At 39.6% G+C, this 16,018-nt stretch overlaps 1 long non-coding RNA gene across 5 annotated transcripts in view; it reads right to left on the reverse strand.

Annotated features, from left to right (window-relative positions):
* Positions 1-9,223: 9,223 nt before the first annotated feature.
* Positions 9,224-16,018, reverse strand: part of LOC142938214 (uncharacterized) — a 90,150-nt gene continuing 83,355 nt past the window's right edge. For 2 of the 5 annotated variants that reach the window (XR_012949540.1, XR_012949539.1), the window contains 2 exons: positions 15,291-15,348; positions 10,099-11,633 (listed from right to left, as the gene is read on the reverse strand). This is a non-coding gene — a long non-coding RNA (uncharacterized LOC142938214). The other 3 variants (XR_012949538.1, XR_012949537.1, XR_012949541.1) reach the window with 2 other exon arrangements.

Genomic DNA, 16,018 nt, shown 5'->3' on the forward strand with positions numbered 1-16,018 from the left:
TTTGAAACGCAGAATTTAAATATTAGATCTTATATCCCTACCAACTGGTATGGCCACTGATCATCCAGACTACAACTATCAAGTGCATTAAAGCCACTGCAGAGTTCACTGCCACAGACGCAAGTCAATGAAAAGTAATTTGCTGAGCCCCATAAGATTTAGACTGTGACACATTGTTTGATGTTTTAGCTCTCTACTGTTATTACTTTACTGAATATGAAATGACGCAGTAATTATGGGGTAAAAGACTGGCAGCTTTAATTAGAGGTTATATTCATCCATATGGAGTGAACAATTAAATAACTACTGTCATTTCACATCCATGGTAATTAAAGCATCAAACAATGTGTCACTGTCCAAATACTTAGAATGCAGAGAAGGGCTGAGAATATACAAATGGATGAGCTTCTGAGCTTCAGTGGTGAGGAGAAGTTAGTGGCATGTTGACGGGTGCTGTGATGTGTCACAGAAACACAAAGTTGTATAGTTGTAGTGCAGATATATAGGTCTATTCATTGTTACATCATTTAAAAACATTTCAAGAAAAGACACACACAGAAACAACATTAGATGATAGTAAATGATGTGATGTGACACGGTATTACGCAATATACGTCATACCATTATCAGATCTAATGAGCGAAGTGGAGAAAGGCGATGGTGTGGCTGCTGGCCACTGACCTTGAAAAGAAAACAGAGGACCGTTGATAAGGTAATAGACCTTTTACACAGCAGATATGTTGGCTTGTAGCAGGAAATGCACTGGTTTCATTGATAACATAACAACAGCTAGCGTTCCCTTTACGTGAGTTAGTTCCATGGTATTGTGCTTTTTCACTCACTGCCGCGACATATCGGGTCACTTGATGAAATTGAGCCATCGTTAATTAACTAAGTATCAGCTGTGCTTTCCCTGCTAAAGTCAAAATGTCTGCTGTGAAGAAATCTATTGGTCCATCAAGAGATAGTCATATATTTAATGACATTTATGAAAAAACATGATGGGAAAAAAAATGCGATGCTGTTAATCAGTAAAAGAAGAGGAGGGTTTAATCCAACATCATCCCACTTGTAGAAAAGCATGTGAATAACATTACGAGATCAGATAATGAGAAGATAGCAGATCTATTATTGATAATGACCCTCTATAACTACTTTACTGCAATGCCAAGAGGTGGCTGGTTACCCAGCAGGCTTATGAGTACACTGTGCTTACAGTATCGCCGACTCTAATCTTGTCCTCCAACCTCTTCTCCGTCATTACTCACTTTTCACTGATGTATTAATGCGTTCTAGCAGATTGCTATAGCACACGTAGGAAGAGGGCCGAGTTGAGCTGGAGGCAGCCCAGGAGGAGGCCAGATCTGTGAGCACTGAGCTCTTTAAAATGAAGAACTCCTATAAGGAGGCTTTAGTTCAATTAGAGATGTGTAGAGGGATAATAAGAACCTGCGGTGTAGAGTACATCAAGCACATTCTTCCCTTGGTTGACGCTTAACTTTCTGTTCAAGTTTAACACATTTAGAATGTAACACACTTGAATTAATTGTTCTTACATCTCCCTTTATATAAGCAGATTCAATGTAGGTGGTTTAAGGACACCCAAGCTGCTGATATCTTTCCTACATTTTCATATTGGCGTCTCTGCAGTATTCTGTTTCCAAAGTGTCATTTTAGACCAATTCATTTCTGTCTGCATATGGAATAATATGGAGATGCTTGCTTCAATACACAAGACATGCACACTAGATGGCTTACTTTCAATCAGTTGGATGGCATTCATCCATGACAGAAATAAAATAAAAAGGTTATCCTTTATAAATAAACATTATCTTCTGCTAGTTAAGTTTGTGTGTTAGAGCCACACATTATGTTGGGGGAAAACACTATTAACAACGATGGCAACATAAAAAAGGAACTCTTAAAAACTTTTAAAGTGTCTTATGGGGAGGCTTAGGATGATGACTTTACATTGTAGTTAATATTGTGAAACATTTTTTAGTACATTGTAACTTCGTTCTCCTTTCATCTACTTGAATGTCTTTTTTTAACCGTAACATACAGTAGTGTGTGTTGTACGGTTGTCAAACGGTTTCAGTGTACTGTAATATTACAGGGACCATTTGAATTCTAACAATAACAAAGACATTTGTCTGATTGTTTTGTCTGTTGCTATCACAGACGGCAATGTGCTGGTTAAACTATCAGTGTCAATGCAATATTCACAACACAGCCACATCAGGATTGCCAGACCAGAACATGTTGGTCATGTAAAATGCACTGCAAACTAAACAAAGACAACCTCAAGAATAAAGTATCTCTACAGCAAAATGTCAGTAAAGTATGACATTTGAATTATATGTATGGTATCACCTCCCTAATGGATTTCATCAGAGTGATCTATTGAATTGGTCTGCAATGTTTAAAGTTCCTTGATAAGGATACCCGTCAGCATGAGGAGTCCAAGATTCTGTGTGTTCAGATTCGGCTGAACATGGAGGTCAATAGTGAAGCTGACAGGAAGTTGGCAGAGAAGGATGAGGAAATGGAACAAATTAACAAGAATAGCCAAAGGGTGATGGACTCCATGCTGAGCATCCTGAACTCTGTGGTGAGGAGCAGGAACAAAGCTGTGTGGATCAAGAAGAAGATAGAAGGAGACATGAACAGCGTGAAAATTGAACTGAGCCAAGCCAAAAACCAGGCTGTTGGGTCCAGAAACAAGCTCAAAGATGTGCACGAACAGCTCAGACTGGGTTATGGATCATAGATTGAATATAGCTTTAGTCAAAAGGCTGCAACCAACAGCTCAAGTTGTGATGCACAATCATAATTTCCGAGTGAAGACACATGATTTGTGTTGTTCCTTGTCTATTATTTATTGATTATTTATTCATCTGTTTGTTTGTTTTTTTCGTTCTGTTTGGAACCAAATGAAAAATGTGATTTTGTTTGCGATTTCTTTCTGTCATACACTAGGTGACCGATAGGCCAAAAGCCACACTAAATTATGTAGGTTATGGGCTTGATTTTAAATTACTTGACTCCAGTTAAGTGGGCTTATTTACAGGATCCTTACTCTCCAAGCCAAACATTCTGTAGGAATGGGCCACAATACCTGCAACAACACAGAGGTAGTGACGAAACTTGCCTTCAGGCTGCGCGGTAGGAGTGAACAACAGAGGAAGCATCTATTTCTTACGTACATCAGTGGCAGGTACACCCACAGACACTCACACTTCTACAGTAAACACAAATACTGACATTGATTTGTACACATGCACAAACACACAGGCACACACCCAATAGGTGGTCTGACAAAAGTGGTTTATTGTGCATGAATGCTCCTCAAATTTCACTGTGTTGCATCAGCCAGCCAGCTGTGTTTTTGCTAAATTAGTTTGCCCTCGTTTCCTAGAGCAAATAAAACAGCAGAGTATGCAGTGCTAATGACGTTTAGACCTCAGTGAACCATAGCTGTATCGATATATTATGTTTTATATGGTTTCATTCCCTGTCATTACCCACATACTCATTTCTGTCCTCAGAATTTCTTAGATATATTTGTAATGACTTCAAAGCATAAAACATTTTACAGACAAAACATGGGGAATAGATTGTTGAGCTGGAACAGTATAGCATTGAATTGCAAGAATTATCACCATATAGGAGTTTGCTGCTTCTGAGTAGACAGCTGCTTTATAATCAAAAACAAAGGGCCACATTTTACATTGATCAATTTACGCCAAAGACTTGAAATGTACATGCAGGCATGTCCAGTCATTTTGTGTTCGATTTTTTTGTTACGCAAATTTGTTCCTTCAGGACTTTTTAAAAATGAAATATTAACGAAATACTCTTTAACGGTTCTCTTTACGATATTCAGCATTAATACAGCAGCAAACAACTATTTATTATTTTAAGATATAGTGGAGTAATGTCTACCTGAGCAGAGAATGAAGACACTCTCCCTCTGTGTGTTGTTGTAATCCGGGCTTCTCTGTGTAGCCGCCTTGTGTCTTTTAGCGCATCTAGTGATGACATGTAGTGTTAAAGCGCTTTGAGTAGTCGGAAGACTAGAAAAGCGCTATAAAGTACAAGTCCATTTACCATTTACCATGTTAGTGCATGTAAAGGTGCCCCACTGGCTAGCCCCCCTGCTCTACACTGCGCTCATACGGGGGTTACAGCTGATAATGTTGTCTCGACTGACGGCATCCTTGAGGAAACGTAACCTGTTTCCCCTCAGGTAACACTGTTAGCTGTGTCAGCACTGTTGCCATTATTTGCACAGTTAGCTCTGTTAGCAACGTTAGCTGCGAGCCGCCGGCTCAGCCTTCACCATTGGAGGCATTAAATATGCTCTGATTTTTGAATTTAGCCCATAACATCCTTTGTTATGCAAAAGTACCAGCAACACATATGCAAACGATAGATTTGTATAGATTCCTCCTAAAAAGTATCTTCCATCTCAAATAAATATTTATGAAATATGTATTAAATATACAGTACATATTTCAAAATATAATTTTCATAAAGAATGCAAGATATAATTATGTTATCCCTGACAATACATCTAGTTATGTGGTTCAATTTGTCAGAAAACATTTTCTGATTATGCAACTATGGTGATGAGACTTTGAACCATTGTCAGTCTCTGTCACGCACCTGGTTTGTTTAACAAATTAAAGGATTAATCATTTCATTACTTATTTATGTATTTGTTCATACATTTGCCCGTTTCATCAGTCATCCAGTGAGTCATATAATGTGATACAAAGACTTTAACACCATCATACATTAATTCTATTTTTGGGGAAAACTAAGTCAACAGTTCACAGTCATGACAAAATATATCTCCATATGTCCCCTTGGCCATTTGGTCTTATGCCCTGTGATCAGGTAAGATTGTCTGTCCCCCTATTTTCTGTTGTCAAAGAGTCAGATCTGCAGACAGAGAGAAACATTTATTTAACACCCACAAGTGTAAAATAGACTGTATTATATTTTGCAACTACTATGCACACATTTCACTCCTGTCATCCATTATTCAGGTGTGTAAAAGCATCGCAACATAACAACAGCTTAACAAAGTTGTATTCCTGTGTCATTAACATGTCAGGCAGCCAGATCATGAGACAGGAACAGGAGATCCAAGGCAGGCAAATAAATGAAGTTGTGATTGACAAATGCAATATTCAGGATATCGTTTCTTGGTGGAGCGGTGTCAGTGGACTTCTCAATCCATCTGTTCTGAGGTCTTTGAAATGTATTCAGGAGTTTAACACAAATCAGTTATATCAAATAAAACATAAACCCAAAATAACAAGCAGGTTTTCTGCCTACCGAAGTCCTGTATTGTGCCTCAAAACAAGTGTTGTGTCTATGTATTTTATCAAACGGCTCTTGTTCTTGGGTATAGGTGATAGCTGGCACTGTAAATGTTTCATCATTCTTTTCTGGCTCCTGTCTCAATAAGTACAAAAAAAAAAAGAAAAAAACGTGTTTTCTTTTTCAATCTTAGAAAAATCTGAAATTCAGCTGCTTGTGTGCATGCTGAGATACACTACATATGCACAACATCCGTGCACACTGCAGGCCTGTCAGACCTTGTTTCTTCGATGAAGTAGCAGTGTGTCTTTCATCATGGTAAAAAGAATGTGTGCAGGGCACAGTGACATTTTCACATACACAACCAGTGAATTAGGCCCAACCCTGCTGGTATTTTTAGCTAGCGAAAAAAGAAAAAAAAAATGTTCAAACTGAATTTGTCTGATAGTTACTTTGTCGTCCTTACTCCCATTTTACATTGTACTGAACGCTCTTTCTTCTGCACAGTACTAGGTTGTTTTTTTCTAGTCTGGTCTTGTCTGCAATGCTTTAGTGTAGATTGTTTGTTTTTGTCAATTTCTACTCTATTCTATTCTATTGCAGCACAAAGGGAAATGTGTACCACATGCTGTTGCAGTTACATAGTGCTAGAATTCAACCTCCACCCCTTTACAGATATTTTTAACTCCTCTGACAGAAGTTTTTCCGACAGAACCTATCTTTGAGACAGCCTGATGGTGAAAATTGTGGTAAATTTCCTGCTTTCTTGTGTCACTTTTCTCTGTTCTGATGTGCTGTGTTTGATTTCTTTGTGTTGTCTATTTTAAGTTGCTTAAGCTTTTTCCCCTTATTTGTATATTCCATTCCAACCCTGCTGTATCACATTTGTCTATTCTATCGTTTTCTGACCTTCCTGTTATTCGCTGTGTTTTCAGTATCTCAGTATCAGGTGCAGTGAGTGACAGTTATTGGTCTGGTGTCAGTGGCTCAGGCGTTACCTTTCTTTAAGGCTGATCTCATTTCCTGCACACTTCCTCTGCGGGGTTAACGGCTGGCAGGCTCATACACATCCTGGCTGAGGTACATGCGGTAGGAGGGAAAACAAAATAGGAGCCATTGCTGTCATGGAAGATAGCATGTGTATGGTGGCATTTCACGGCATAATGTCCAATTAAGCCAGTTGATTACAGGTGTCATAAAGCACTATGCAGCTGTGATAATCATAAGTCTTCCTTAATTGTCCAATAAAACCTGTAATTTTTCATTATTGCTTCCCCCTTACACAGTATGTATCTGTCTGAGCCCGAGTTGATCAAAAGAAGAGCACGTAACATCGCTTTTTATTTAACTTTGCAAACAAGCATTTTACTGTATGCCTCACAGGAGGACAACTGGTGGTGCAGACCGTTTGAAACGTGACAGAAAGTGCATTTTGAGGTAAGGTATTTGTAGAGTGTTAAAATTGATGTCTCCAGAAAGTCAAAAATTGAAACCCTCAAGCCTTTTTTTGCTTGCACTGTCTAATGGCTTAAGAAGCCCCATTCAGCCTGTGTGAAATCAGCTTATTGTTGCAGCTTAAGTGAAAAAAGCAGGGAGAAAATGAATGGTAAAGAGCAGACAGATGATGTTCAAAAATGTAAGGAATGCACTACTGGTGGGAATGTTTTTCGTGGACTTTTGAAAAAGAAAAATCACTTATAACAAGTTTAATAATATAATTCGTATTTAAAACAGATGACAAAAAGTTGTGGGAAACATATTGCATTCGTAGACTATTCCATAACTTATGTTTGCCCTACTTAAAGTTAATGTGTCATACTGTATGCCACGCATATGTTTGAACTGAGTGTTCATACCTCACATGTTGAAACAAGGGCCGTGTTCACATTACACCTCCAAATGTATCAACCATGTCTACTCTACTCATCCACAAAAAAATGCTGTTCCTATTTTTTTCTTAAAGCTGATTCCACCTTTTAAGCACAATTCATGATCCAGATAGCAGCTTGCAGGAATAAGGCCAGATGTTGGACAGAGCAGGTTTTACGCTCTTTTCCCTCTTAGGAAATCTGTTCATGAATGTCTCAATGTTTGATGGTATGACTGCGCGCCAGACTGACAGAAAGTATGACAAACTACCCTAGAAAATAATAAAATCCCTTTGCCTGGCATTTAGATCCATACCATATAATGACAGTGAAATGAACTGAATCATGAATGATTTATTAAACGCCTTATTTAATAAAAATGCAACCCCATGCAGTTCCTGGGGAATAACATTCACAGACATTCAAGTAAAACCATTTTACCTACGATTCAATTCCATACCATCGAATATCGGCTCATTCTGACTAACTCTCAATCAATCCAATGTGTGCTTCAGACATTTATGTTCACTTGTGAGGGTTGTTAAAGAAAAGCCTTCCTGTTTTGTGTTTACTGGTGAGACATTAATGTTATATATCATCAGCATGCTGTACAGTGCAATATACCATTTACACTGTAATGGTATGTCCCAAAGTCTTTGATATTCCTGTCTGGTAGACTGACTGGGGGCCCAGAGCAGAGGGAAAGGAAGTGTGATAAACTCTCTGGGGCCCAGATCTGACCACTGAAGCTGGGGTTAGTAACCACAGACAAAGATCGAGGGAGGCAGATAGAAGTTGGTTTCCATCCATGGTCGTCGCATGGGGGGTGCGAGGCCCTGCTTATTGCAAAGTATGGGCATGAATCACAGTCACGTGCACATAGTTATTCTAGTTCTACTGTACGCACTCTTGCTGGGCGCCACAAGGGGGCTGAGGCCCACCCTCCTGTTCCCCCCTGAATTATTAAATTTAGCACCTTTGGACTTGATGTGTCTATAGAAACATAAACAACAAAAAAAGCTACATTATTTGCCCAATACGTGTGACTGTTGTTTTGGAACGATGGACAGCATTGTGTGTGGGTAAAGACGCACCTACACTCGCACAGCTATGTCCGTATCACTGAAACTGAGTGGAGGAGAACAAGAAACAGACAGACAAACAGTACACGTCACTTAGTTTGCTTGTAGTGGTTGTTAATAGAACTTTTGGCCTTCAGCCCATTCTTCCCCCCCATTGTACCAATCCACAGACAGGGGAAACGAGAGAGACTCGTTCATAATTTAAAACAATTTGTGTGCTCTGTCTTGACTATGCAGTGTGAAATTGACTTTGAGACTTTGACTGCAGAATAAGCTGTTTGGCATTGGCAGAGAAGATTTGGCAAATTTTTCATGGGCGCAACCCACATACTCAGCTGTGCTGCTCATCCCAGAAATACATGTTCCTTACAAATGGGGCACCGTAAAGGTAAATAAACAGGCTTTCCAACGGTATAACATTTATTGCCAAGAAGCATTGTTACAACAGAGAAATAATCTACCAAACACTAATTTCCGAACTTTTTGTTCAATGTTTATATGCTTTTTATATGCATGTAATCCCATTTATATATATATATATATATATATATATATATATATAAGTACATATACACGGAGACCGTGTGCGGTCACACACTTTGCACAGCCCGTGCAACAGTTCTGTTTCTATCATTACCGGTCAAACTGGACTTGCAAAAATAAAGGACATGCAGTAAGTGAACCACAAACATATTATAAAACAAGGCTTAAGAAGGCTTTTAGTGCATTTATGACACATTGCTCACTTTGCATCTTAAGTCTCTAGTGACATTACAACAGCACCCTGCAGCAAGCCACTCAACTCCTAAATACTTAAAGGGCTTTAAAACACAGATGTGGAAGACGTCACATATAAAAGGTACTTTATACAGTGCATCATTCCTACACTGCTAGATTCTCATATGACAAGTGTAGTCCCATGTTTTCACGAGTCTGTTGAGACACCATTAAAAATGCTTTATTCAACCTTATATTACCTAGATTTGTCGCAGAACAATACATTTATTAATAATCTATGGTGGGATGATACAAGTGGAATGCTGTACATATATTGTCCCATTAGAGCTCTACATTCTGGGAATATTTCTACACAGAGCTTTACATATTGTATGAGTACATGTTGTTAATGTTGTCTTCGTTCCCCCGTGACCACATTGGGATAATTACTTCTTAACCGATACAATGCACATACATGAATATGTTGTTGTACCAGACAGTAGGGTTGTCGAAGCTGCCTAACACTGTCAATCCTTATACATTGTTCTGATCACATGTTCTCTCAAATGTACATACAGTACATGAGAAGCATTAGGAAAAAGCTATGTACCGTAAAGAGGAGGCACTATTGCGGAACAAAAATGTGGACAAATAAACAGCACTTTCTCATGTATCAGTGAACATAAACAAGAATAGTCATTTCCAAATACATCACACACACGTACAGCGCAGTAACGCTCATGGTGGTCCTGAATTTGCAATGAATTAATTTGTAAATTTTTATAGAGCTCTATACAAGCTCATTGTCTTGAGAAACATTAACAAAACTTTGCAGCAAGAGTTGTCGTGATTCACATCATATAGCACACACCAAATAACATCGATGCATAATGATTTTCTCACTTATTTACAGTCAGTGATATCCTGTGAAAAGTAACACTTGGGAAACGAAGGAGTTATATGACAACAGAGATGACGAACATATCGTATATGTGATTGATATGCATAATTAACTGTTGACTCCATCAAGCAGTTTTCCTCTTTATCTTCATTTTCTTCTCTATTTCCACACAGGTTTCATTGAAGATCTGCATTACACACACACACACACACACACGGACACAAAGAGCAAACATATAGAAAGATGAATGCCTGTAAATATGAACACAATGAATTGAATTTTAAAACATTTCTTTTCATTTCCCTGTTGTGTTGGGGGGGGGCGCCTGTGATGATATATGTTGTTGCACACAATCAGCTCCAATGTGACAGTCTCCATAATGATCACCAAGATCATTTGTAGATTTAATATATATATTTACTCTTTCATTGTAAATTTCACTGCCCAAATTCTCACTAACGTTATCTTTCACTCACTGTCAGAATTAGAATATGTAAGAATGTAGACGCCTTGAATACCACCCAAGACAATGATGGTTTAATTACAGTAGACCTTAAAACTCTAGAAAAATAAATTCTAAGTAATTGTAAGATAATCTAGCGGTCCCTAGAGGTTATGTTGCTCTTTACACCGCGTGTGAACAACCCTACTACCTGCTATCCTTAGCCCCCTGCACTGTTGCTCTTGGACTGAAAGCCTTAATCAGAGGACCAACTTTGCCTTAATGGGATCTGCAGCTTATGGTCGTCTGAGGGTCGCACATGTTGCCTTTACTGTACAAATAACAATTAGTGCACATGTATTGCACTTGCGACTAAAGGCCATTTTCTATAGAGAGGACTTCTGTAAGATGACGTTTGCTTTTCTGGGGAAGTCAACATGGGATCATTACTCAGCATGTTGCAGAGTGTAAGCTAAACCGTGAGTCTGAATATGAGTGTCTGGGCAAAATGAAAATGGCCTCATAAATCACCACTCTTTAATACTATATCATTAAACAGGATCTGACATGTAAATCACTACAAAGTCTATATTATCCCTAGGGGGTATGCGCACTTTGCACTGTCAGGCTGTCTGTCTCCCAACATGTCAGTCGGGCAGACTTCATTTCTGGATCACTGCTATTATGAAAATCATAACATTTAACAGGGTATGGTATTTTAAACATCCAAAATTGAAAGCAAGTGTCTTCACAGAGACGCGGGATGTCTATATGTACAGTTTGATTTTAGACCTGAGAATATACAAGGGAACAACTGACAACATTGGGTTATGCATTTGGGACTCGCTTGTGAATTCCATGTAAACTTTAAGTAGAACTAAATACAACTGATCAATAATTTACAGATACAGCATATGAAAACGTATACATTATATCAGTATATCAGTGTGTCATCTTTCAGTGAACACCCCTGACTCGCCATGACAAATCGGAACACTCGCGTATAAACACACGCAGACACGAGGACAATTGCCTTCTGTAATGTTTATTCTTGCACAGTAGTTAAAAATGAACAATTGTCCACACTTCATTATAATAGTCTTATCTTATCAAACGTGAAATCCTCAGCTTTTGTCAAAAATGTGACACAACAATACAGTGGAGGATATATTATTGTCCAGAATATGTGTGCACGGTCATCTCAGTACAGTCCTCGTCATCATCTCTGTGGTCACGCGAGACCAACAATAGCCTTTGGTTTATATTTAAAACGTGAACACGTGGTTTCTGACCTGCATGAGTGTAAACAAGCAAAAATAAAAGCAGTCACCAATCAACACAGCAACAACAAGTCAGCTCATGCCACTATGATGTTGAAGTGAAGAGGGAAGGAAAAGGTCTGTGAAGAAAAAAAAAAATGCATTGTGATGGGAGAAAGAAGAGATAACCCTACACAAATTTAATCCCAATCCTCTTTCCCTGTCTTCCTCTATGTTATTTTTTCCCTCCCTCTATCTGCTCTTTCTGTTTCAACTAATTTTGCTGCCTCACTTTCTCTTCACCCCTCCTCCCCCTTCCATTTTTCTGTCAGTCTCTGTTTCTCTCTCTCTATGAGCAGGCAGGCAGAGACAGGGAGACTGTTGTTGTGCTTGCAGTCTGACACTATCAGCTCATAAATCCCTGTCAACAGCTTGTATGTCTCTCTCTCTCTCTCTCTCTCTCTCTCTCTCTCCCCCCCTCCCCCCCCCCCCTCCACTGGTGAGTGGAGTGGAGGAACCCAATGACCTGCCAGTGTGAGTTTGACTGGCACAGACACACAGACACACATTTAGAAAAAAGAAACACACACAGAAGCATGCACCCATGGATGTGCTATAGATAGATAGATGGATAGATGGATAGATAGATACAAAGCCGTGTTTCTATGATTCAACCTCCCTCTGTCTCCCTCTCTCTTCCTCCCTATATCTTTCCCTCAGGCGATGTTTGCCGGCAGACAGTCATCATTGACAAGTGCTTCCTGTGTTTGGGGGTAAACACCTGGGTAATGAGGCCACCACTGCACAACAAGTCCCACCCCCCCCCCCCCCCCCCCCCCACCCCTCCCCAAAGAAACCCACCCCATCAAGGTTTACAGACCTTTCTCACTGCACGAGGCACATGCAAGCACATAGGGGCGTGCACACAGTCAGTCGTATCCTGCAGAAACACAAGCACAGACATGCATGCACATAAACACACACTCACTCAGACAGCCGCACATGCTTGGCTCACACTGCTAAACAAGCAGTGAGCCAACCCAGCAATGTCAGCCAAAACTCAATACCCAGACTGACTGTGTGGTAAAGGCACGCTGTAGTGAGCTGAGGTGAGGGGGAACGAACCGAAGTCAAGCTTCTTCTGTTCCTTCACCGTCACTAATAGTTTATTCTCCAAACTTAGAAACAAATCTCGCTCCATGTGTTGTCAGTGGGGAAACTCAGTTTGAACAATTTGCAGTATGTCTAAAACCCTGACTGACTGCAGTGCGAAGTTGTGCTACGGTGAAGTGTGAGAGCTACTGCAGTGAAGCTAGAGCTGTCAGTCTGACTGCAGCGTTAGTAACGCTGCAGTCACTGAAATAGTTTTTCTCTGTTGAATTGATGGGCCTCTACAAGGGGGGTCCCCTCACCAACCTCTTAGCCTTATGTCACTTATGACATGCTAATTAATGTATAAGTGGCAACATATGAACCATAACATAAAGTAAAATGATGGTCATAATGGGGTTGTCAAACATGTCTGTCGTACCATAACCGCAGTGTGAAGATAAGTCAATATGCACATAATCGAATAAGACTGCTAGTTATGCATGCGTCGGTTAGCATTAGTTAATTCTCCAGACTCAGACTCTATTCACATTGAACTCAATGTCCCTTGGATACATTTTATATTAGAAGGTGTATTTTTTTGCTTAGGTGTATTAGGCTTATATTTCCTTTTGCCAGGCTAACACATTCCGGATCTATTGTAGACGCGCTGGACGCACAAAGATAAAACTAATATCAATTTCCTCATGTGACTGTGGATGTGACAGAGAACACAGTTACTCTTCTTCTTTTTCTTCTTCTTTTTTTGTATTCCTCTTATTTGTGGAAACAATATTGAGATGTGCCCATTCGCAAAGGCCCAAAACAGAGGAGAATTGTTTTGAGGCAAAATAGATAGGGATATTTACCCGATAGCCGCAACCACTTGTACACCTTCACGCCGCTCTTGCTCTGTACAATGTGCATGCTATCCAAACTACTATTGCCACAACAAGAATTACATCTTTCTGCTCCACTGCCTCAGAACGTTGTGTACTATACATTTCAAAACTTCAAGAATGTTCCGTGTCAAAAGCACTACAGTGCAAGTGATTCACTCAAGAATCATCTCACTGTGTTATCTCTGGACAATACGGATCTCATCTCATGTGTCATAGGAACAACAGGGAAGCCTGTAGTGAATCATCAGCCCTGCCAGAGTTGCAAAGCTAGAAAAGCCTTTGAGCACTTTTAGTTTTGCAGAGGTTTTAATGTCCAAGGAAATCAAGCAAGGTTTTTGTGTTAAGTGTTATTAACTTTGGCAAAAAAACCCCGCTATTTATACACTTTGTATGTGCTTCTGCGTGCACTCATATGGCAATGTCTGGTTCTGCATGTGTCTAAATGCGTGTGTGTGTGTGCGTGTGTGTGTGCGTGTGGGCGTGCAGGGGGGGGGGGGGGGGCACACATGTCTTTGTGTGCAAAGGAAATGGCTGACAGTGAAAAATGTGACCAATTCTAATTTTAATTGCCAATGAAAAAAAGGCCTCAATATTTATGGGTTCTGTCCAGACGAACTGACGAGAAGGGTTTAAGCATGAAAGCATATTCCTTATCACAATTAAAAAGTGCTTTAACATGACTGCAACCCTTTGAAATTAGATTAGCAGTAATATTGGACAGATCGGCTCTGGCTTCGAACAATGGAATGTGAATGGGGAAAAATAAATTATTTAACAGAGCCAAAGGTAATGCTTCCCTTTCGTTGTCTCTTTTTTTTGTTTTGAATTAGCCTCGTGCTATTTTTTGATAGATTTTCTTGTGTGGAACCACTAATTTTTTTCTTCTTTTCAACATGAAATTACTTCACATGTACATGAAAAAATATGCTTGGAGTCAAACCTAGGGATTTGATTGAAGGGACCAAAGAAGAAAGTGTGTGGGGGGGGGGGGAGTAATTTGACAGCCTAGTTTGGAATCCTTATTAAAACATTTGAAGCCTGGAGTGAAAGAAAATATCTTCTCTGTTGTATATATGGCACCGTTTCTGAAACTTTCTAAAACTTTTTTTACTTTTTATTTTGAGTCCACATGCAAGTCTTGATTGTAAGGATATTATATGTATGTACCACCCATCTACACATACAGATACACAGTGAAAGACACATACACAAACAAACAAATAACTGTGAACTTGTCAGTTAAAATTCCCATCAATGACAGAATAAAAAAACGGAATTCAGCCAGTCACAAGCAAAGCCATGGGAAAATACAAGGCTGCAACTAAGGGCTGTGTAATTAGAGAGAGAGAGAGAGAGAGAGAGAGAGAGAGAGATTAACCCCAGGCACAGAGAGGGAAGGAGAGGTGACAAAGTTGAGAAAAATCCAACCATGTTAACCCTGAAAGAGAAAATAGAGAGGAACAAGGAGGGCAAAAAAGCAAACAGAGAGCAGCTGCTGAGGATTTACGTGCTGTAAATAATTCATGTAATCAACTGTAGGGGCACAGAGAGAGAGAGAGATGGAGACAAAGACAATAAGAGAAAAAAACAAAATCAGGTCTGCAGAGAGAAAGGAAGAGAGATGGAAATGGAGAGATGTGCAAAGACAAACAGGCATTGTATAGTGTAATAGACAACAGACAGAGATTGTAACACTTACCCGGTTAATAGTCCTGTCTAGACCCAGTGGTGTTCCCCTCTGACTCTCTCTGCCACACCTGAAAAAACAATAACTGTGTTTACATGTGTTATTCTCTGGTTTCATGCACAGCTTCAGATTTTTGCTTCCAGGTTAAGAATGGCAACTAAACCTGTACATGAGTTCATTTATATTCCCTTGAAATTGATTGTAAGCTTTTGACATAATGCTTGAACTGTATTAGTCTTCTTAAAGGTTTGTGTATATGTCTGCTATAAAGCCCACTACAATGATCCACAGTGTTTCTGGCCTATGATGACCATAAGCTCAGTGCCTTTACAGCATGTTGTATGTTTGTTTATTCATCAATTTAAAACCCCTGGCACCAGTAATGTTTCATTTTAGGTCAAACACTATTGCATATGTTGGTGCTTCCTACTGTGCTGGTGCTTGTGCTTGTGCATGAGCAGACGGAGTGACAACATTGACATTAAAAAGTCCACCTGTTGTCACCAAAGACCAAAATGTTTCTTTGACCACATTACACAGTAAGTATATCAGTGAGCTTCACTTTGTGGTATGGGTGTAAAGGTGGACAGGCCTCCAGTTTTGACTTCATGCTGCCCGGGACATTGCACACCGCAAAAACTAAAACAACTACGTGAGTAATGAAATCCCATGTCTGACTCCTCTGACAAGGTATTTATGTGCTGTAGCTTCATATGGTGATTACAAATATCCCCGCAGGC

The sequence above is a fragment of the Anarhichas minor genome, unplaced genomic scaffold, assembly GCF_050575085.1.
Source record: "Anarhichas minor isolate MPS153535 unplaced genomic scaffold, ASM5057508v1 ptg000080l, whole genome shotgun sequence".
NCBI lineage: Eukaryota > Metazoa > Chordata > Actinopteri > Perciformes > Anarhichadidae > Anarhichas > Anarhichas minor.